The 22,379-nt window shown below is 41.4% G+C and overlaps 1 long non-coding RNA gene across 2 annotated transcripts in view; it reads right to left on the bottom strand.

Moving 5' to 3' along the window:
- The window catches only part of LOC142129537 (uncharacterized), a 43,385-nt gene that overhangs the window by 15,313 nt on the left and 5,693 nt on the right, over nucleotides 1-22,379 (bottom strand). The window contains exons 2-3 of one of the 2 annotated variants that reach the window (XR_012685905.1): nucleotides 5,671-5,759; nucleotides 4,954-5,144 (exon numbers count right to left, since the gene is read on the bottom strand). This is a non-coding gene — a long non-coding RNA (uncharacterized LOC142129537). The remainder of the gene's footprint in view (nucleotides 1-4,953; nucleotides 5,145-5,670; nucleotides 5,760-22,379) is intronic. The other variant, XR_012685870.1, reaches the window with a different exon arrangement.

Below are 22,379 nucleotides of genomic sequence, written 5' to 3'. Positions count from 1 at the left end.
GCATTTTGCAATAATTATGGTCCTCCATAAAGTTCCAGGAGGACTGGATGGTCATTGGAAGATCATTGAACCTTGCAGGGGCTCTACGCTTCCTTTTAGGCTTAGGTTGCCCATATGCAAAATCCTTGGGAAAATAAAACAAATAAATAAAACAGTTCAGTCAAGAAAATTTTTTCGCTTCAATAGTGTTAAACTGCGCTATCAATGTCCACAAATAAATCCATTTACAAGAACTCACTTACAGCACCATGTAATATGGCTCTTTTTGGTTAACAATGACACTATATCAAAGGGCAATACAATCAAACGTTTATTAACTTACATTTATTTACATTAGTTTTGCCTCTCTTGGCACTTCATACCCATTTCCAAGATGGCTCCTAACTCTGACTTATTAAGGCTTCTTTGGATGCTGTTTCCTTGTTGCACAATGATGAAGTCACTACTCTCCAGTGACGTGTTAGACGCTATTCTGTCTCTCGTGAATTACATCAGTCCTGAACAAATATTCCTAATGAGCCACCTGTGTCTAGTGTAGGCCCTATATAAAGAGGGCTCTACACTTAGTTTGGGCACTAACATGGTACTGTTTGTCTGAAAGAGTCTATGCAGTGTTGCTGTGCCTGTGCCCAGCATCCTGACTTGCTCCAGTCATCATCATCATCATCATCATTTATTTACATAGCACCAGCAAATTTCATAAATCTTTACAATTGAGAAATGTTTGAACCTGGACCTGAGTCATCCTTTGTCTGATGCTGAGTCATGTGACCTACTTAATTCCTGGTATTGACTTTGTTTATTGGATGCTGCAAATTTCCCTATGGCCAGAGTCAGATTAAGACTCCATGAGGCCCTAGAGAAGATGCTAGTTTGGACCCCCTTCCCACCCCTCCCCCTCATTTTCTAAAAAACACATGTGGAAATGTGTTCAAGTAATCCAGGCCCCCCAATGTCCATTGGACTCTAGACAGGAGCCTAGTTTGCTAAATAGATAATCTGCCTCTGCCTGTGCTATCTGTATTACCCCACCTGCTGTGCGGTCTGTGTCATATCTATTCTCCATCAGACATGTCCTCCCCATGGCTTGAGGCAGGTCCCTCTCTGATAAATCACAACAGCCCAGTAGGTCCATCTCCTGTCTGGCAGTGAGACATACACTACAGGAGTCCACCTGAGGATCCTCTGGTAACGTTAATGTTCCCCTTTAGTTTGACATGGGAACCTTGTTATTTGTGAGAACCAGCAACAAACCAGAGTCATCCGTGCCTGGAGCTGCTATCATACTATTGAGAACGTGGAGTATGGAAGACTGCACCTGATTGGACAGATCACCAGGCAACAGCAGTGAGCATTGCCAAACTGCCGCCATGATGTTACAGCTAAAACAATTCAAATAGACTTAGCATTCATTTTAAGAATGTTCTTACAGAACCTGATCCATGAGTCTGTATGTGCACAGTACATTGGCCACTCCCAATTGTATGACATAATATGAAATATCTTATTTTCTCCTTATTAAATCTTTTTAGTGCATCATTCAACTTCATGTAAACCTGCATTAATGTTCTCAGTTAATAAAGTTCATAATAAATGTCCAAAAGACCATAACTAATGTATTTATTCCTAGCTCTGGAACCAACTAAATGAATGTATTGAAATAATATGTTTTAGTATCATAGGGCCTGATTCATTAAGGATCTTAAATTAAGAAGTTTCTTATTTAAGTCTCCTGGACAAAACCATGTTACAATGGAAAGGGTGCAAATTAGTTTTCTGTTTTGCACATAAGTTAAATACTGACTATTTTACTAAACATGTCCAACATCTGGCTATATGGACAGCAATATACCAGGTGTTCAGAAAGGATTAGAGGGTTTAACTATAACCAAACCATTTGCATTAAGCTGAGAACACAGAACATTACTTATTTTGGCTATAGAAATTTGGGTTATGGTTTGTGTTAGCATGAAATACAATGCTTATGTTTGAAAAATACAATAAAACTTTAGAATATGGGGTAGGAGAGGGAATATAAATGAAATGCCACAAAATATATAATTTACTGCTAAATATCTGGTATTTAGCAGTAAATATTACCAGTATATTTTTGCTCACATATACCCCCCTCCCCCATTATCCATGCGTGTACATGGTTTGTGCTAACACAAATATTGGGAGAACTCAAGCACCCAGAGAGCTTCTACCTAGGCTTCCTACTCATAAGTCTAAAGGTATTTATCAGATCCTGCTCATATCATGAAAGAAAGGCATAAGCCTCTTCTCAAGGAGGCAACTTGTTTATCGCACTAGTGGACCTTTCTAGATGGATTTGGTTACCTCTTTCTCTCCATGGTTAGATGTTGAGGGTGCTGAAATATCATTCTCCTTATCGTTTTTACTTTCTACAAGACTGGATAAGGAGTTACCTATCACCGACATTTTCTCAACTTTTGATCTCAACTAATCGTCAAGACACTTCAGAGAAGTCAACTTGTCTTTTCTCCCAACGAAACTCTACTACACAGAAAACTGTCTGGTGGCCACAACGGAATCTTGAAAGATTCCAAATGCCATGACAACAACAATAACAAACTCTAGATAGAATAGCTGTCACTTCAAGATATGTTTAAATTTCCCAAGTATCATTCTTCAAATTAAGTGGAGCCATTGGCTGAATAGTTATGTTTGTGTTGATTCATTGATTCAAATTCTTAAACTTGGTTTGAACCATAAAATGAATAGTTCACAATGGGATCTAATAAAAAATCCTGTGACCGCACAACAGTAACATTATCAGGGATTAACCTCAGTGTAGGAAAGCCAAGCATCCTGAGACAGATAACCCTTGCCCGTCGGCACAGACAGATCCTGTGTAACCTGTATCGAAGATTGGCTAAATGTCAGCTGCTGTTAGATCCAGGTTACCTTGAATCTAACAGGCAGGGCCGGTGCTAGGGTCCTTGGCGCCCTAGGCACACTTTCAAAATCCGCCCCCCCCCCCCCCTTCACAGGCACACTTTCAAAATCCACGCCACCCCCCCATCTTTCCATATCTTAGCTTGCCTCTATAAAGCTGCTCCTCTCTGCTCCGTCTCCACCCCTCCACTCACTGACACTGTCGGGCCGTGATGATGATGTCACGCCCTACAGTCAGTGAGTGGAGGGGAGGAGACGGAGCATCCCATCAGCTGGTGGAGGGGAGGGCGACGGTGGTGATCCATAGCCCCTTCCCCCTCCCCGTGGATTTATCTGAAGCTGTGCGGCGGCTGTGGAAGGTATGGTTAGCGGTCGCCGCACAGTTTTAAAGTAATTTTAATTCTGTGGCACCCTCCAGAGCCCGGCGCCCTAGGCAACTGCCTAACCTTGCCTAATGGGAGCGCCGGGCCTGCTAACAGGGGATACTTGTGTCTGACTGACCCCAATTTTTAATTTAAAAACCATTCTTAATTCAAATCCTTACCCCAGCCATCACTTTAATCATAACCAATTTGAAAGGTGTAACCTTACTTCAGACTATAATCCTAGTCCACTAAGAGATTTTTAGAAAAATATCCTACATCTGGTTACATAAACAGCAACATAACAGGTGTTAAGTAAATTTTAGGTTTAACTATAGCCAAACCATTTGGAGTTACGCTGAGAACACAGAACGTTACTTATTTTGGATATAAAAATATGGTTAATGTTTTGTGTAAGTATGAAAAAAATGCCAATGTTTTTTGTTTTTGTTTTTTTAAAAAAAATAGAATAAAACCTGAAAATATGTGGTAAGAGAGGGAATAGAAATGAAATGCCACAAAACATTTACTGCTAAAAACCTGGTATTTCATAGTATGGGAGACAACTTTTTGAGGGTGCTCACATTAACACCCCCCATATGCCATGCATATACCTGGTTAGTATCAACACAAATATTGGAGGTACTCAAGGAACCACAGAGCTGTTACCTGTGTTTCATACAAGTCTAAGGGCATATATCAGATCCTGCTATGATGACAGAAATAAAAAAAAAAGTCCCTTCTGAAGGAAGCAACTTGTTTTTGGCCCTAGTGGATCTTTCTGGAATGATTTGGTTACCTCTTTCCCTCCATGGTCAGATGCTGAAGGTTTGAAAATCTCATTCTCCTTCTTACTTTTGCTCTCAACAAGACTAGATATGGAGTTACCACTCTCCAACATTTTCTCAGCTTTTTATCTCAACTAATCGTGAAGACACTTCAGAGAAGTCAACTTGTCTTTTCTCCAATCCAAACTCTACTGCACAGAAAACTGTCTGGTGGCCACAATGGAATCTTGAAAGATTCCAAATGTCATGACAACAACAATAACAAACTCTAGATTGAATAATCGTCACTTCAAGATATGTTTAATTTCCCAAGTATCATTCTTCAAATTAAGTGAAGCCATTGGTTGAATAATTATATTTTCATTGTTTCTTTCATTCAAATTCTTAAATTTGGTTTGAACCCTCAAATTCATAAGGTTCGCAATGGAATCCGATAAGAAATCATGTGACAGCTGAACAATAATATTATCGGTGATTTACTTGAGTGTAGGAAAGCTCAGCGAGAGTAGGACAGGGGTGTATATATCAGTATAGGGATATGACTCTCAGCGCTAACCCTTTTGTATAGTGGTGTTTGGTGTGGTGTTGCTCTGACTCAGTTGGGTATCCCATCTCCATCAATAATTCTAAATAGTAGCAGGAAAAAGTGGTCTGAGCGCCCCGATATTTGTATATCAATATATTTATACAAATATCGGGCCGCTTAGACCATTTGTTTCCTACTTTATCTAAGAGTGGCTAAATGTCCGCTGCTGTTAGATCCAGGTTACCTTGAATCTAAAATGTCTGGCTGACCCCAATCTTTAACTACAAACTACTATTAATTCAAATCATTATCATAACTATCACTTTAATCATAACCACATTCAAAGCTGTAACCTTACCTCATCCTGTAATCCTAGTCCACTATGAGACTTCCCCCAGATTAAAATACAAGAGACTCGTCATAATTCGCCAATTCTCATGTGACTTCCAGATCACCACCGATAACCAGCTTGTATATAAGTTGCTTGCATCCACAATAATGGCGTACATGCATTTGGAGTTACAGTAGTTAAGGTATAAAACTCACTGTCTGCAAAAAATGAAGGATTTATGTTAGAATGATTAAAGAAACCATCATCTGTGCTTTTGATTTAAGATATAACGGCATGCGGATGGCAGTTGGAGATGGCTGCACTTTACATCAGCTCTGTGTCCTACCTTCCATATAATCATCTTCTCACACAGATAAAACATTTAAACACTTGTGAGGGCAGTGGGACATTACAAGTTGTTTCTGATGAGTTTCATGAGTACCACACCAAGGACACGTCTGGTTTGAAGATCTACTGGATAACATCTCAAATTAGCTGTTGGACCCAGAGAGTTCTACTGTCACTGCTGCTGCCATCTCTGATCCTCCTTTGGTGATGTCCTACTCGGTAAAACTTGCTGCCAAAACTTCAATGGATATGGGGGACATCCAGCAGCAAGCAGGATGCCGAGTTAAAATTCCAAGCACACAGCTTCTTTGTATTGGCTACAATTTTTAATACACTGCCCGGGTGGATCAGGGCTTACCACTGAGTATGTGTTTACATAGCCTTTTACTTATGTACCGATTTCTATGCATACTCTGATTTGGTGGTAATCCAGTGCCGGTCCTTTATCCCCATCTAGGCACATCATATACAGGAAGCACATTTGTCTGCGGAAATAAACCAATGTATATAAAATGTTAAACTGTTTAAATGTGACACACATAACAAAGAAAAGCCTGATGTCTGCTTACTCATAAGACATAATTAATACAGCAATAAGCAACATTTTAGGCCAACAAATGTAAAAGATGTAATTAATTAAGGGTGTATTCCAAAGATGATAGGGCAGTGACAGGTAACCTGATACACATCAGGGGCCACTGGGCAGCCCTCTAACCCTCATAAGGGCCACATATTACTCTTAAGGGCATATTCAATTAGGTTTCCGGTCGGCGGTAACGCGCGTTACCACGGAACCTGCGCAGTATTGACGGTAATACGGTACCGCAATAACGCGGATTTTCTTACGCAACCCTATGGGGTGCGCACGAAAATCCACGTTATTGCGGTACCGTGGATTGACTTTACGGTCCGTTCCGGCGCGTTCCCACGGAGCAGAAACCTAATGAATATGCCCCTTAATATCAGTAATGAGTAGAAAAACACAAGTAGAGAAAGAAAGAGACTCCTATTTAATAATATATCAGCAGACATTTTAAACAAGGTTCAAGTAGTCCAAATAGAGATGTCAGTTAGCTAATGTGAATAGATGGGCGCGACTTCATGTTAAATAGCCGCAACGCTAATGAAAAAAGTAGTATCAGCTGAAGAGGTCATCATACAGTTAGCCAATCAGAAGTGGGTAATAGTCATAGTCATTGATGGTTGCACCGGCCCTCCATCACCTGCAAGAGATACCCTCCTAATAGGCGCATCTGCAGATGCAGAGGCGTCCAAGTCTGATTGCGTTGCAATTATGTAAACATGCCCTTACTGTGCTTGGCCCTGTGCTTGCCCCCCAATGCCCTCCCCCTTTCCTCCTATAACGGCATAAGGAGTCACAAGTCTTCAATACCCAAAAAACTAGATATGGATGTATGTGTATGCATTGTTGGTGCATGTACCCAGCAGAGAAAATGGGTATCTAATACAAAATAACAAACAGTCCAACTCAATATGATAGCATTGCTGCCTCACAGCGCTGGAGTCACAGGTTCAATTTTAATCAAGGCACCATCTGAGTGGAGTTTGTATGTTCTTCCCATGTTTTTGTGGGTTTCATCTGCGTGCTCCGGTTTCCTCCCACAGTCCAGATAAATGGTACGTTAATTGGCTTCTTACAATATTTTGTGTGTGTCTGTGTGGAATATAGATAGTAAGCTCCACCGGGGCAAGGACTGATGTGAATGATTTAATATTCTCTGTAAAGCACTGCGTAATATGTTGGCGCTATATAAATAACCATTCATAAATGAGTAATAAATAACTCCTCAGAAGAATCTCCTCTGAAACATTCTCAAAGAAGTTTTGTGCTATCAAATACATTACCTGTGATAGTGTGATTATCTGAGATTAATGAGAAATGTAGGCTCAGAGCAATAGTTTGCAGACCACGACCTCTCTGCATTTGTTCAGTAATTAAATACTTTAATATGAAAGGTTAATATACCTTTAATCCATACTTACCTACTTTCTTCAGCTCCCTTCCGGGAGCCAGCCAGTGGAGGGGGGCGTGAAGGGGCGGGGTGGCCGAAATCGCGTCATTTCGGCCCCGCCCCCTGTGACGTCATGACGCAAATTGCGTCATTTGACAGCGGGGGCGGGGCCAAACGCCGCGATTCACCGGGAATCGCGGCGTTTGGGATCTAATTCTGCCCACTTCACTAGGAAGTGGGGCACTTCCTAGTGAAGTGGGCAGAATTCGGGAGATTGCCACACTCGCCCGGGAGTCCGGGAGACTCTCACAAAATGCGGGAGTCTCCCGGACATTCCGGGAGAGTTGGCAAGTATGCTTTAATCCACTTGCTGAAGTCACAGTGTACTATAAGATAATAAGTCATTGTGACTAAGAACACATTTGTCTTAAAGACTTCCAAATGTAAAAATTAAACTTTACCCCTTAATGAATTCCTATATGTTCAGCCAGAAATAGATCACAATGTGATTAGAACAAACGAAAGGAAAGAGTACTTAAAGGTCAGGCAGATAATTAGCTAAATGAAGAGAGCCTGCAAAAAAAGCCATTCTAAGGGCAAGTGTAAAAAAGTGTTATTTTAATTATGTCAAGTGGTTAATAGGAATAAAATTTAAAAGAAACATGAAACATTTATATTTATATCACTGCATCAGCCATGTAAAGACTGAGAGGCTCATGAACCTCAGAATATGTGGACATGCGGCATATTCATGTGCAAATGCCCCTGCTTTTCCATCTAGCTCATACACAGTTAAACACTTACTTACCTATTTGGGAAATGTAACGAGTGTGGGCCTAACATCAGGTCTTGCGGTGAGGGACTGCAGCAGGAACAGGGCCATAACTAGGGCTGTGTGATAGGGGCTGAAGGGGGCGCAGTTTAGGAATATTTTAGCTTCATTTGGTTAAAATTGAGGGCTAGGGGCCGGCATATGACATTCTCGCGCCAGGCGCTAGAATTTTAAGTTACGGCTCTGAGCAGGAACATCTATCCCCTTTTTAAGCTCATTGAGGTATCTTGTCCATCAACTCTGTGGTTCTGATTCATTTGCATGCCAAACTTTTGTTAAATGCGTGCATATCGGGCATGCGCACATCTTCAACAAGAAAAAGATCTGAAGATACGTCTCTTGTTGAATAAGGGTCTAGGTACGCTCTAGTCTAACAGACAATACACTGCAGGATACGTATCTTCGAATACATATGTAGAATCTAAAGTCTCAAAGTAACGTACAGAGAAACAAATATTAAATAATGTCACCTGTTAACAATATGACAAAACAGTAAAAAAAAAGGTCATTTTTTATCTCCGTAAAATACATTTATTTAGGGTTTTATGAATGTTTACTGCACATAGAATGAATTTTTACAGTTGCCCCTCATTGCAAACACATGTTCTAGTGTATACGTGACCGTCATCACTAGTAATCGGAACTTACACCCGATCTGTAGGTGGTGCAAGGGATATGATAGAAAAACACTTACCTTTGAGATGTCAAAATCGCAGACTGTGGTAAGGGTCCTTTGCGCTCGAAGATGAATTTGATGTTGTTGTGCTCACTTAGCGCATTGTCCGCTTCTTAGTATACGCCGAGCAATTTTGAGAAAAATACGGCACGTATCGGCATTTATGTTCCGTAATGAAACAGGCCTAGAATCTTATTTTTGCATGTGGGTGCAAAGTGAGGTATATTTTGTGCCTATCTTGTGCCTAGGTTGTGCCTAGCCTGCATTCAGCATGAAACTCCCCAATGCGCTTAGCTCCTCCCATCATATGCAGCAACATTTGTCTCTTTTGCTCAGGGGAAATACAGATGGGGTAGGAGCAATGCACTTCTGGGAATCCAAAAGTAAACACATGTGCCATCTTGTAATGAATATAGAACAATCACATTTCACACACCCGTTTTGAAAGCTTCAGCCATGTCCATTGACTTCTGCTAATAATCGGAAGCATGTTGGCAGAGCCTGATTTACCTCTCTGGAGCATACCCAGGGCTGCCAAGAGGAATTCAGGGCCCCGGTACAGAAACCTCATGGGGCCCCCTAACGTACGGTAGAAAAAAGTTGGCAAAAAATTTGGGGCGTGGCTATGGTGGGAGTGGTCACACAATTGGGGCGTGGTTATGCATAATTGGGGCCGCCCCATGTCTACCAGGTTAAAAGCACTAGTCCACCCTCCTACCGAAAAAAACCTGCATTGCTGCGTACACCATTGGTGCAGCACCCGCTTGCAGGAGCTTGACATATGTCCAAGCAGTTTCAGTGTAAGATATGCAGATGTTATAATGAAAAACCTCCCTTTCCATAATTGGTTATAGGATTTATATTTTCATTTTAAATAAAATTAGGAGTAAATTGGACCTGTCAGATTAATTCAAACATTATCAAATTAAGAGGCATATTTCAGTGTCATTCACTAAGGCTATTTAAAAGGTTACAATTGTAAACTGATTGATTGACAAACTGATTGTTAACTGATTGTCAAGTCTGGTTGTACAGAAATAAATAAATAAATATGTGACTTATTTTATTGTAAAAAGTATAAAGTGCAGATGTGGATGACCAAAGTCATTGTATTAGCATGTGTATCTAATAAACCTAATGGATCAGTACATTTTTTTGTGGTTACATCTAAGTGGGTAACATTTAAAATGTATCCTATAATCCACTCCAGCTATATTCATTTTGCAAACACAAATATTATGGTTACTTTGTGAGATGCAATAATGTTGATTTAGATAACTTATAGCCTCTAAATATCATAGCATCAGAAGGAGAGTCCAAGCATTAATGAAAGCCAGCCTCAAAAGAGTGACTATTTATATGTTGAACAAAGGATATAATTCTACTTACATTGTTCCCTGTTCCCTGTTCCCTGCTGCCTGCAGCCTGCACCCTGCTCCCTGCACCGAAGTGACTCGCGCTCCTTACAGGCGCGGTCACAGGATGTAAACAAGTTCCACAAAGTCACGCAAGAGCACAGTCTCGCGTGACGTCATCGCAATGTCTGTGCGCCACAGCTGGCACTACTGTAGCGCACCACCGAACCCAAACCCTACCCCCCCCCCCCCCCACCCCAACATGGAAAATGTTTGGATGAAAAAAAAAGTTGAATTTTTTTTTTTTTTTTATAAAAAAAAAAAAAAGAAAAGTCGGCAGTGCAGCCCCAGGCCCCCTGGCATACCCGGGCCCAGGTAAATAGTACCCGCTCCCCCCCTCTTGGCGGCCCTGAGCATACTCCATTCACTAGGCACAAAGAACATTACCCGGTCTTGCTGGTCCTACAATAAAGCTGACCCCATTGATATTACCCTGCACAAATCCCCTCTTCTTTCACATGATGTTTCTCAGGTACATACATCTCCCCTTTCCAGCTAAACTTAACATTTCTCTACCTCAGATAAACCAACAGCGAAATGTTGCACTCAGCTCAAGCAATTAGGATCAATTGATCCAAGTACCACCAAAATGTATTACTCTCAGGAAAAAAACATTGTCACTCGGCAAGAGGAGAGTACTGCTGTTGAGGAGGAATTGGGGGGGGGGGCTTTTTTTTATTCACATACTTGTGTTTTATATCATTAAGACCATAGTGGCTTTAACATACAGTAATGAACAGACACAGAGAATTTAAAAACAATTCCAGCAACACCGAAAACAAGATTACAAGCTATAGACAAGGGAAAAAGTGCACAATGTAAAGATATTCATCCAACAAGTTCATTGCACCAAAGAGCTTACAATCTATATGTAAATGATTAATGGTGTTTATAAAAGAATATTCACTACTTTTGAATGAACACATTTCATCCTGGTTTGCACAGTGACTACTGGCCGACAGTAAGCTGGCCATACACTGGTTGACGTGGACGCCCAATTGACCTTTATGGGCAAATCTGAATCTGAATTCTGAAAATTCTGAATTCTGAAAATCTGAATTCATCCACGCACTCATCATCTCCCGCCTTGATTATTGCAACCTCCTTCTTACCGGCCTCCCCCATTCCCATCTCGCCCCCCTCCGCTCTATACTCAATGCGGCTGCAAGACTCATCTTCCTTTCTCGCCGCTCCTCGTCTGCCTCCCCTCTCTGCCTTGCCCTACACTGGCTCCCCATTCCTTACAGAATCCTCTTCAAACTCCTGACCGTCACTTACAAGGCTCTCTCCCAGTCTACTGCTCCCTATATCTCTAACCTCCTCTCCATTCACACCCCTGCCCGTTCCCTGCGCTCGGCCAATGACCGTCGCCTCTCCTCCACTCTGATCACCTCTTCCCACTCCAGAATCCAAGACTTCTCCCGTGCTGCCCCCCTTCACTGGAACGACCTCCCTCGCTCCATCCGTCTTTCTACCAATCTGTCCTCCTTCAAGAGGCCACTCAAAACTTACCTGTTCCTAAAGGCTTACCAACCTTCCACCTAACTTCTCCTCCACCTGTTCTTCCCCTCTCTCCTCCCGCCCCCTGTTCTCTCCCCACTTCTTCAACTTGCTCCCTGTGTGCCTGTGTTCTGTCTACCCTCCCTTAGGATGTAAGCTCATTTGAGCAGGGCCCTCTTCCCTCTGTTCTCCATACCTGCTCTTCTGCTCCGTTTTTACTGCATTAGCCTGCCTGGAGTCTCTGAAGTTTTGGTATTTTTTGTTAACCGTTTGTGATGTGTTACCTTGTTTAGTCTACTGTTTGTGCTGTGTACGGCGCTGCGGAACTCTTGTGGCGCCTAATAAATAAAGGATAATAATAATAATAATAATCTGACCGTTCTACATTAGCTCCGTCTGACAATAATGGCCACATCTAACATCCCTCCCATTTGACATGTAATGACTCCCTATCAAATATAGGTCGGGATCTTTTTTTTTGCTCCCATACACATGCCAAAAAGTGCAAAATTAAGTCTAAAACAGCCAAGTTGGCCTTCCAAATAACAGTGTATATAGACATTTCTAGAAAAGAGGCTATCAGCCAAACTAATATCTAGTGAGAACTTTACTGTTCCTATAAACCCTTTACTTCCTGTAGTTTCTAATCCTGTCACACAGCAGGGATTTTGTTATCATCACATAAGGCAATTTGCAGACCTAAGTGTTGAACATTTGTAAGATAACCCATCTGTGGTAGTTTTATTTGATTAAACTCAAGATACATGAACAAACATGAAGACTACTGTACTTTACTTATCTTGCTTGAATAAAATCCAAACTTAACCCCTTAATAACAAAACAATTGGACTTTTATATACAGCCAAAGTGTGCTGCCAATCTGGCCAGGAGACAAATGGCAGCTGCACGGACCCAATTGCTCATCAACAACTCAGTATAACAGGTTATATCAGTCCCTTTAACTAACTTCATGTGAACTGATTTATCAGAAACAACTCATAAAAAATTATTTTCCACTGCTGTCCCCATTGATGTAAATGTCCACGGTTTTGTCCTTTGCTACTACTTTCCCTATGTACAGTAATGGCGTCTGACATCCGCACAGTAAATAAAATTATACTTTGACTACACAGAGCTGGCATAATTGTTTCCTCATTTCTACACAGAGACATTGTATAATTCTACCAAAATCAAAGTGAACTGAAATGGAAGAATAATGCAAGAGAATGGTAGGGCTCTATATATGTGTGGAGTTTGTATGTTCCATGTATGTTTCATGTTTGCGTCGGGTGCTCCAGTTTCCTCCCACACTCTAAAAACATACGGTGGGTTAATAGGTTGCTGACTAAAATGGACCCTAGTGTGTCTGTGATGTGTGTGTGTGTGTGTGTGTGTGTGTGCTTGTACAGTAGAGAATTTAGGGGCCTATTTACCAATTTCCCCATTAAGTATCATCTGTCATCGCAGCAATAACAGATTATTTAACGGGGCAATTTACTAATAAGTCATGTCAGGACAGGTCGTCCGATAGCGATGACTTTTTCCTAATGACAATTCCATGGATTCACAGTCTTTACTGCGAATACATGCAAGTAATTTTTCGCTAAACAGCACAAGACTGCATGGATAATGCCATCTGAAGATGGCATTAGCCATCAGCTCAAGTGCCGAAAAACTAAGGTTTTCAGAGCTTGATAAATTTGCCCGTACCACAGTCCCCACTGAGTATTATGGGAATTGCTGGATTGTGCAGTACTTTGCCTAATACAGGAGATATCTCTGATATCTTCTGCGTTAGGTTTTTGATAAATTACCACTTTACTTAAAAATGCCTAAACCATGCCAAAAAGGCCGTGTGTGGCATGGAGTCAGCGCTTACGCTTCCCCATGTACAGGCACACTGGGGTTATTTACGAAGAACACCTGTGGGTAAATGTATCAAGCTGAGAGTTTTCCGGCGGGTTTGAAAAGTGGAGATGTTGCCTATAGCAACCAATCAGATTCTAGCTATAATTTTTTAGAATGTACTAAATAAATGATAGCTAGAATCTGATTGTTTTTTTCAAACCCGCCGAAAAACTCTCAGCTTGATACATTTACCCCCTCATGTGCACTGAAAAGCACATTTATTTTGCACCAGTGGAACTCAATGGTCCATCGTCCGCAAACCTAAAATGGATCTCAATGTATAGAAAGGATCCATTTACAGCTCACTGCTTAAAGTAAAGGCAAATTATTTAAAAAAATGTCAGGGTACCATTCCCAATCTTCAACCAGCCCCAGCAGAAGGCAGCCTGGCCTAGTTTCCACAGGCACGGCCTTTTTCTTCAATGGGTATACACCCAACTACAGCATCACAGTATATATAAGGTTCTTGATATGAATACATGGAGCAAAGATGATTTATATCAAGTAAATGAGAATGATATTTACATCCTGAGAGCTAAAAATAAACCATTTTCCCTTTTCCATGGGCCTCTGTCAGGTCCCCCTTGTAAGGGTTTAGGCCCTGTTGTCACATTTCTGTGCTAATTGCTGCAATTAGTAAAGACAGCTATGGAGCCAGAAGTATGATGAAAAACATAACAGTTTTATTGAACAATCATAATCCAAAATAATGCAGGGAAGGCACAGACCAGGTATAGCTAAGTATGAACAACGGATATCTGGGAGTGACTGGACACAGGAAAGTAGCATAAAGTAGCAGAAAATACAACAGCAGATATAGGTGAACAAGCTGAGTGAGATGAATAGCCAGGATCAGGGATGACAGCTAGCAGCTTGCAGTAAGCCAAAGGGAACTAGAACAATAACAACAATGACCAGCAAGGTGCACTGTGGGAAGCAGGCATAAATAGGCAAAACACAGGTGCAGAAATTAACCAGGAACAGTAGATTGACTCCTGCGAGTGAAGGGACAGGCAATAGAACAATAACAGCTCCAACATTAGCCCAGCAGCCATGAGCTGCAGAAGCAAAGCAGCATCCTGGGGCGATGATGCAGTGTAGGCAGAGGCAGATTCTGACACCCGTTGGGTCTCCCCCCCACCCCAAATATCTTCTCCTCTTCTCTCTCCTCTATTTTCCATTACCCTCCTAGCCCGGGGGAATGGTCTCCCTTATTTCAGTTTATGTATACAAGCTTTTGACCTTTCTCTTTCATTCTTCAGCTTTTAGATGGAGATGAAGGTTCTCTCTGTTAACAAGCATACAATTGTGTTGAGCGCCTGTAGGCGTGAGAAAGCCGACACTGTCTTCTTCCAAGAAACTTACCTTACAGGTAACCACACACGCCTGCAAGGTAAACGGTTCTCCCACACTTACTTTTCATCCACTGACTTTCAAAACGAGGTGTAGTCATTTTTATCCACTCCAAGATTTTATGCCTCTTAATTCCCATACTGACTTAGACTGTAGTTGTCTGATAGCAATTGGCACTGGTCTCCCTTTATGTCCCGAATTCTGGCCAAAAATACTTTTTTTGCCAGGGTTTTTGGACACATTGGGCGAGTGGCTCAAGGCCATCTTATTATTGGTTGCGATTTTAAGCTGGTGTTAGACACTACAATTGACAAAACATGTTCTGCCCCCTTCCGTTCCTCCTGCTCCTTTGCTAGGGATGCTCAGTCATTGACCTTACATCTTACTATATTCAATTTATATGATGCCTGGTGTCTCAAATACCTCCTAGGTAGAGACTTCACCATTCTGCACCACACCGCACCCACTCAAGAATAGACATGCTTTATATTTCTTTTTTGTCACAACTTTTTTTTTTTTCATTATAACTCAAATCAGGAGAAGACTATAAATGGTAATAAAGAATGACCAAGATTATTTCTCGAAAAAGAGATGGAAGAAAGAGGAGAAAGGAAGAGATAAGAGAGAAAAGGTAGGAATAGAGAAAAGGAGTGGCTAGTTCCGTGTGAGGAGAAGCAAAAAATTAGTAGAGAAAAGCTAAGGGTGGGGGGAAGTGGGGGGGGAAGCAGTAGTAGAGTGGAGTTATGAGAATGGTGAATGAGCTTGAAAGAAAGCAAGTCACGGGTTCCACACCTTGGCAAAAGAACTCAATGAATTGCGGTTAATGCTGGTCATGTATTCCATTCGTTGAGTCTCCCAGACTCTATTGATTATCGTCTGCAGGGATGGGGGAGTCTGTGGCCATCAGTCCGCTGCGATTTGGCAAGAGATTTGCCAAGAGACTATGTCTAGCCAACTTATTCTGATGATGAGTCCCCCAGAGGGCTCCCAGAGGAAGGTGACAAAATTTAGGCTCCAGGGGCACATTCACCTGGAAAATCTCTTGAATCAGGTGTTTGATCTCAGCCCAAAAACGTGTCAGTTTTGGCCACGTCCACCAAATATGGAGGAAAGAGCACCCCAGCTAACAGCGGTCAGAGTAGTCAGAAAGAATTCTATGAAATCACGAGGGCACATTATACCAATGAAACAGCACCCCCTGTGGGCAGAATTAGAGCAAGTTCAGAAATGAGGCCCTACGTAGGCAGAGAGTTTCAAAAGTAATAGGTAGACAAAAATAAAGGCCAGCTTTGACTGTGTTAGTAAATTTGCGTAGTTGTAGGAATTGGTAAAATTGTATTGAAGAGATGAGAAAGCGATTTTGGAAAATTGTGGAAATATCATGGAAGAGGTAAGCTGGTTGAGGTATCTGATTCCCCGCGAGTGCCACAGCTGAAATACATTAGGGTTAAGGCCTGGAGAAAAATCTGAGGAGTTGAATAATGGTATCACAGGTGAAGGGTGAGGAGAAAGGCTGTACTTTTAAGAAGAGGAGTCCCAAATTGTCAAAGAGTGAGATGACTGGATGGAGTAGGGAGCATTTTGTTCGACAATCTCATGGGAGCCATAGGAGAGTAGACAGCAAGAGCATTCCCAGACCCCCTGCCTCAATACTAGACCAGACTCTGGAATTCATAGAGCCACACCACAGGACACATTGAGCAGGTTGGGCGGAGAGCCAACAGCGATGGAAATCAGGAATCCCCCTCCCTGCGAGGGCCTCTGATGGGCCTTGAGCCGGACCTGGGGACATTTAATAGACCAAATGAATTTAGAAACGTGGAATTCAAGAAACTTAAAACATGGGGGGTGGGACAGATGGGCAAGGTCTGGAAGAGATAGAGCAGTCTATGGCGGCTATTCATCTTAACTGCATTAATATGGCCGATTCAAGAAATATAAAGGTACGACCAAATGATAAGATCTAATTTTTTTTGAGCAAGAATACGAGGGAAGTGTGCATGAAAGAGGTGGTGGTAATGTTTGGCGATGAAGACCCCAAGGTATTATTTTGTCAGTGCCACTAGAATGGAAAAGAATGAATAATAACAGTAATGTTAGCCCTTGTGGTAGCAGAGTCAAAGGAAGCCCCCTCAAGCACTTCATTAAAGAATTTCATCAGATGTGGGCCAAGAACCCTGTGGGGTTCTAGTACTGTGGGGTGAGGCCATCAGGGCCCAGAGCAGACGAAGCTTTCAGAGATTTGATGGCCACCAGGACCTCAGACAAGATTATATCTGAGTTCAGAGCGGTTTGCTGTGTTAGGGTGATTTTAAGTAGGGGAGAGATTAGCAGGTAATCCTCCAGAGTATGAACCGGGAGGTCACCATGAGAGGGTATAGAGTGAGCAATAGAAGTCCCGGAACTCTCGGACTATCGCCAACGGTTCATAGGTGACGTCACCTGTAGGAGACTGAAGAATTTTGTCAATATGGCTGAAGGCAACTTTTTTTTTCAGATTTTTCTAGCAAGCACTGAATCAGCTTTGTCAGCTTTATTGTAATAGTGCTGTTGGAGTACAGTGGCCACTCTGGGAAAGGAGAGTGCTAAGTTGACCCTTCAATGAGTAAATCTGGGGAAGTACGGCCAGGTCAGAATGGGTCTAGGGATGAGATCTTCTCTGCTGACTTTTTCCTAGAGGACTCATTTAGGCTAATCAAATGACCCCCGAATAGTGGCTTTGTGGACCTCCCATATGATCTCCGGGGCAATCTCTAGGAATTCTACCCCTGAGAAATTGATGCTTTAATGTTGAGGCAAGTGGATAGATTTAAGCAGGAGTGAGTCATCTAAGCGCCATCTGCCGCGGCGGTTGTCTAAGAAGGAGGAGGAATACAACCAAGTGGTCAGTCCAGGAGAGAGGAATGATGCCTGCTTGACTCACATGAGGAGTGAGGGAGTGGGTTATGTGCAAAATATTTATACACTAATATAAATTGTGGGGGTAATAAGAGTAATGGGTATAATCCCTGGCTTCGGAGTTACACAGTCTCCAGGAGTCCTACCGATGGTGGAGTGTGAGTAAAGTGGCAAGTGTGGAATATTCAGGGAGTAGGAGGGAGAAGATTTGTCCATGGCGGTAACAAGGACAACATTAAAATCTCCGCCAACAATAAGACGGAGTGCTATCCTGACATAAATTAGCACCTTCTTCTGATCTCCTTACCAAGATTGATGGAGTCAGAGGTCAGCTCAATTCCTTATTTTCCAGAGGAGCCACAGCTAAATTTTAAAAAACTATATCAGCATTTCTATGATAAGGCTGACACTATGTTAGCACACAAGTTATATAAATAATGAGCCCGCACTCTGATAGGTGAGATCGGTCGTGGTGCCAAGAGCCTCCTATTTATTACCCCATTCAAATTGTTAAGGAATTAAGCAAATAATTTGTTTTTAAACGCCAATATTTCACTAGAGAAAAATCAACAAGCCATTAAATCGTTGAAACTTCCTCTGCTCCAGGCCCATAGGGCTTCATCTTCCAATACTATAAAAAACTTTTCTCCTGTTTTGACGTCCTAACTTTTTAATGCAATTCTAGTGGGGGCTGCCTTTGACTTGGCCACCACCCGTGCCCACATTGTAGTCATTCCTAAACCTGTAGGTACCCCATTCATTGTACCAACTATAGAACCATCTCATTGCTCAATGTCGATTTAAAAATCATTGCAAAAAATCTTGCCACCCGATTGAACATCCTTAACCTTTCTTTAATTCATTCAGATGAAGTCAATTTTGTCCCTGGCCGTCAGGCCTCAGACGGGCCATTGATTTAATTCACACTATTAATAAAAGTAGGCTTCCATCCCTTGTATTAGCACTGGATGTGGAGAAGGTGTTTGATCGGATTCCCTGGCTCTTCATGTTCCGCAACCTCTCCCCTTTGGTTTCACTGGTAAATTCCTCTCCAGTTTGTCAGCATTGTATTATTCCCCATCAGCTGCCATACAGGAGAATGGTGTGGTCTGTAGCCCATTTACTATCACTAACGGCACGAGACAAGGCTGCAATCTGTCCCCAATTATCTTTGCTCTAGTCATTGAGCCATTATTACAGAGTATACGAAGTATACAGATGGAGATGGCACAGTACAAAATTACTTTGAATTATTTATTTTAATCAAGAGTTCAACACAAACATTTGCAAACTTTCTGAGGTGATTAGTTCACCGAAACCTTTTAATAATAAGAGTTTGAATGTTCTGAATAAATCTCCTGAATATACTGAAAAGTTGGCAAACCTATGAGGCCCCTATGCTCATGAGGCCCCGAGGAACTTTCCAGCGTACCCATGTATTAAGACAGCTCTGTCAGGTCTCCCCCCCAGTTCTCCTGGTGGACATTGAGACTTGTGGTTCTCTATCTGGGTACAAGATTAATGCTCAAATGACAGAAGTTTTGGACTTTAACCTTTCCTCTTCCGTGAAATAAGCCATTCCTTTCAGGTGGCATCTGTACAGGCTGAAATATCTTGGAGTCTGTCTCCCTAAATCATACCACAAACTCTACCAAGCAAACTACCATCAACTTCTATCCACCATTTAAGCTGATCTCCTTTCCTGGTATCCACAACATTTCTCTTGTGTCGAACGCATAAATTCAGTCAAAATAAATATTCTCCCTAAACTCCGTTTCTTTTTCAGGTCCTCCCTATCTGCATCCCTCTGCAAACCTTTAAATTTATTCAATACATTACCTCCACTTTTATCTGGTCCATAAAATGCCAGATATTACCAACTAAATTGTGAGTCTCCTTGGAGGCCGAATCTCTTAATCTTAATTTGACTACCTTGACTTCTCTATTCTGGCTACCCCTGCCTCTCCATCCTGTGCTGGCAAAGTCTCACCTGAAAGTGGCTCTCTCCCTTTCTATTTGGGATTGCGCTAACAAAGTCTATAAATTGGCTCCGGACCCCTGCCCACTTGTTTCTATAGTTGGTAATCCGTCTTTTACACTGTGTCTTGCCTCTTCTTTCTCTTCTTTGTGGGTGGCTAGTGGCATTAGATTCCACAGTAACATATCTTGCTCGCCCTTTTTCCCTATGTTTTTGGCCCTTCACTCTTTCCACAGACACTTTTTTCAATTCTTGCAAATTTGGAGCTTTCACTTGTCCCACAACTCCCGTCTTCAGACCAGACCCTTCACCAAATGCCTGATCTCAGCATTATATGCCAAGCTTTCACTACCCGGGGTACTCTTACATTTGCCAGAGTCACCTTAAGCAGCTTGTATCAGATTGCTAGTGCCAATTTAAGATGCTGTTAACAGCCCTTCCCTATAGCAAAAGCCGAGGTCCTCCCCTCCAGTCGTTACTTTGTGCACATGTGAAGTGAAAAGTCTGGGACAGAACCGGCAACTATACTCTTTCGTCGTTGCGATCCGGAAACGGTATAAAACTATTTGCCGGGATAGCTGCTTATCGGTGTAGCTGTCCCAGCATGACTTAATTAATAAATAGCTTTGTTACTACATCTCTTATCGTTAATGGGCTAAAATAGTGAAGGTCAAATTGTTACGTAAGCAATTCGCCCGTTTGTGTTGCATAAATTGTTTGTGTGCCTTCACTTACCTATTGCCTCATGAAGGGTATGTACTATGTGATGTGTTAACGTAATAAAACCCCAGCGTCACACTTTAAATATCACAAAGAGGAGTTTATTTATTTTGCAGTTATTGAAGAATGATTAACTTTTAGATAACTAATTGAGTTGTTTAAACATCTCAGTTTCTAAATATAATATTTGCTCTAATTAGCAAATTAATCAAGAAATAATTGTATAGCTTATTTATTTATTATCATTTATTTATATAACGCCACCAAATTACACAGTGAATATTGAATCATTCACTTTAGTCCCTGTCTCAGTGGAGCTTACAGTCTAATTCCCTGCCATGTACTGACACAGAAACACACACACATGTTAGGGTCCATTGTTTGTCAGTAGCCAATTAACCTACAGATATGTTTTTGGACTATGGGGGGGGGGGGGGGGATTGGAGCACCAGATGACATGATAATGAATACTTTTCTGCTTTTGATATTTATTTCCATCTTTTATAAAATGTATAAATTAGGATACAGGATTCCTTGTACGAAGAGTATTAGTATTTGTTTTGTTCTTTGCAAAGAAAAACACCTTATTATGTAACTGATAGAAGGGCTGTCTGGCTCATTGTCACTATTACCAGTTACAGTAAATTGTTTTTCTGGATTCTGACATATTATTTGTTTTTACCATTTACGCATTAATAATCTACAGGAAATACAATCCACATTGTTTATTGCATCTCCGTACTACAAAAAAGACCAAGAACTTCAGCAAAAGCTATTATGGTAAAGAAATTGACCGATTGTGGATAAAGTAATGGTACCAGGGATTTATTAAAGAAAGATATATAGACAATAAACCAGGGACGATCAGTGTCTGTACCCTAGGCAGATCTGTTTGCCACTTCTGAAACACAATTCACCAAAGGCATGTCAATGCCTACAGCAACGTCTTTTATGGCAGGAACAAAAATTCCTTGGCACAACAACTTGAATAATTTACAAACAAAACTATGAAGGGAACAAAGGGGAGTGAGAGAGGACATAACACTTCCTTACATTATTATAGTGTGCACAAATAGGTACGTGAGACTCAACATGTACACATAACACATACACATACATTTTTATGCCTACGTTTGTAGAGCAAATGTTTCCGAATCTAAACAAGGCTCTAACAATAAAGGTGGATCTTTTATGCGGTGGACACTGAAAGGAGGATATGTGGTTGCATGTTAGGACTGCAGTAGTTTATAGCAAACTCCCAGAGGGGACGTCCAAAGGGCAAATTGCATTATCAAGGCCCCACCCTCTTTAAAAGAGAAGAGATAGGATTCGGGATGTATCAGGAGAGTAGGTAAGTATAACTTATAGGCTCCATGGGGTACCACTGTATTCTTAGTAGTGGAAGTTTAAGGAATACCTTAAGCAGTGCTTAAAGAACAGAATTGAAAACAAAACATCAGTAAGAAAAGTGGTATTTAAGATTACAGTGAATGTGTTACAAAATAATCCCAAAAAGATTAGTCTGCAGTTAAACTTGTTGAAAGTTAACCTCTATTTTAAAGTAATTACCCCAGGTAAACTGTTAAACATTTCCTATCATCGATCTTATGCCCAGTATCATATAACAACTTAAATGAAAGGCACAACTTCAATCAAATTAGATACCACCAAAGCTGATAATAACTGCAATATATAAAATCTGTTCTAAACCCCTTTTTATTTGGGAAAAGTGTTTACTACTAGACATGGTTAGGAATATTTCTCAAACTCAGAACATTTGGGTCAGAGGGGTTTATTGTAGAAGTATGATGCTGCAAAACAACAAGTTCTATAACACAAATATAACAAACAT

Source organism: Mixophyes fleayi, chromosome 1, assembly GCF_038048845.1.
Source record: "Mixophyes fleayi isolate aMixFle1 chromosome 1, aMixFle1.hap1, whole genome shotgun sequence".
Taxonomy (NCBI): Eukaryota; Metazoa; Chordata; class Amphibia; order Anura; family Limnodynastidae; genus Mixophyes; species Mixophyes fleayi.
Note: the sequence above shows the minus strand (reverse complement) of the source record. Positions and strands in the feature narration are given on the sequence as shown.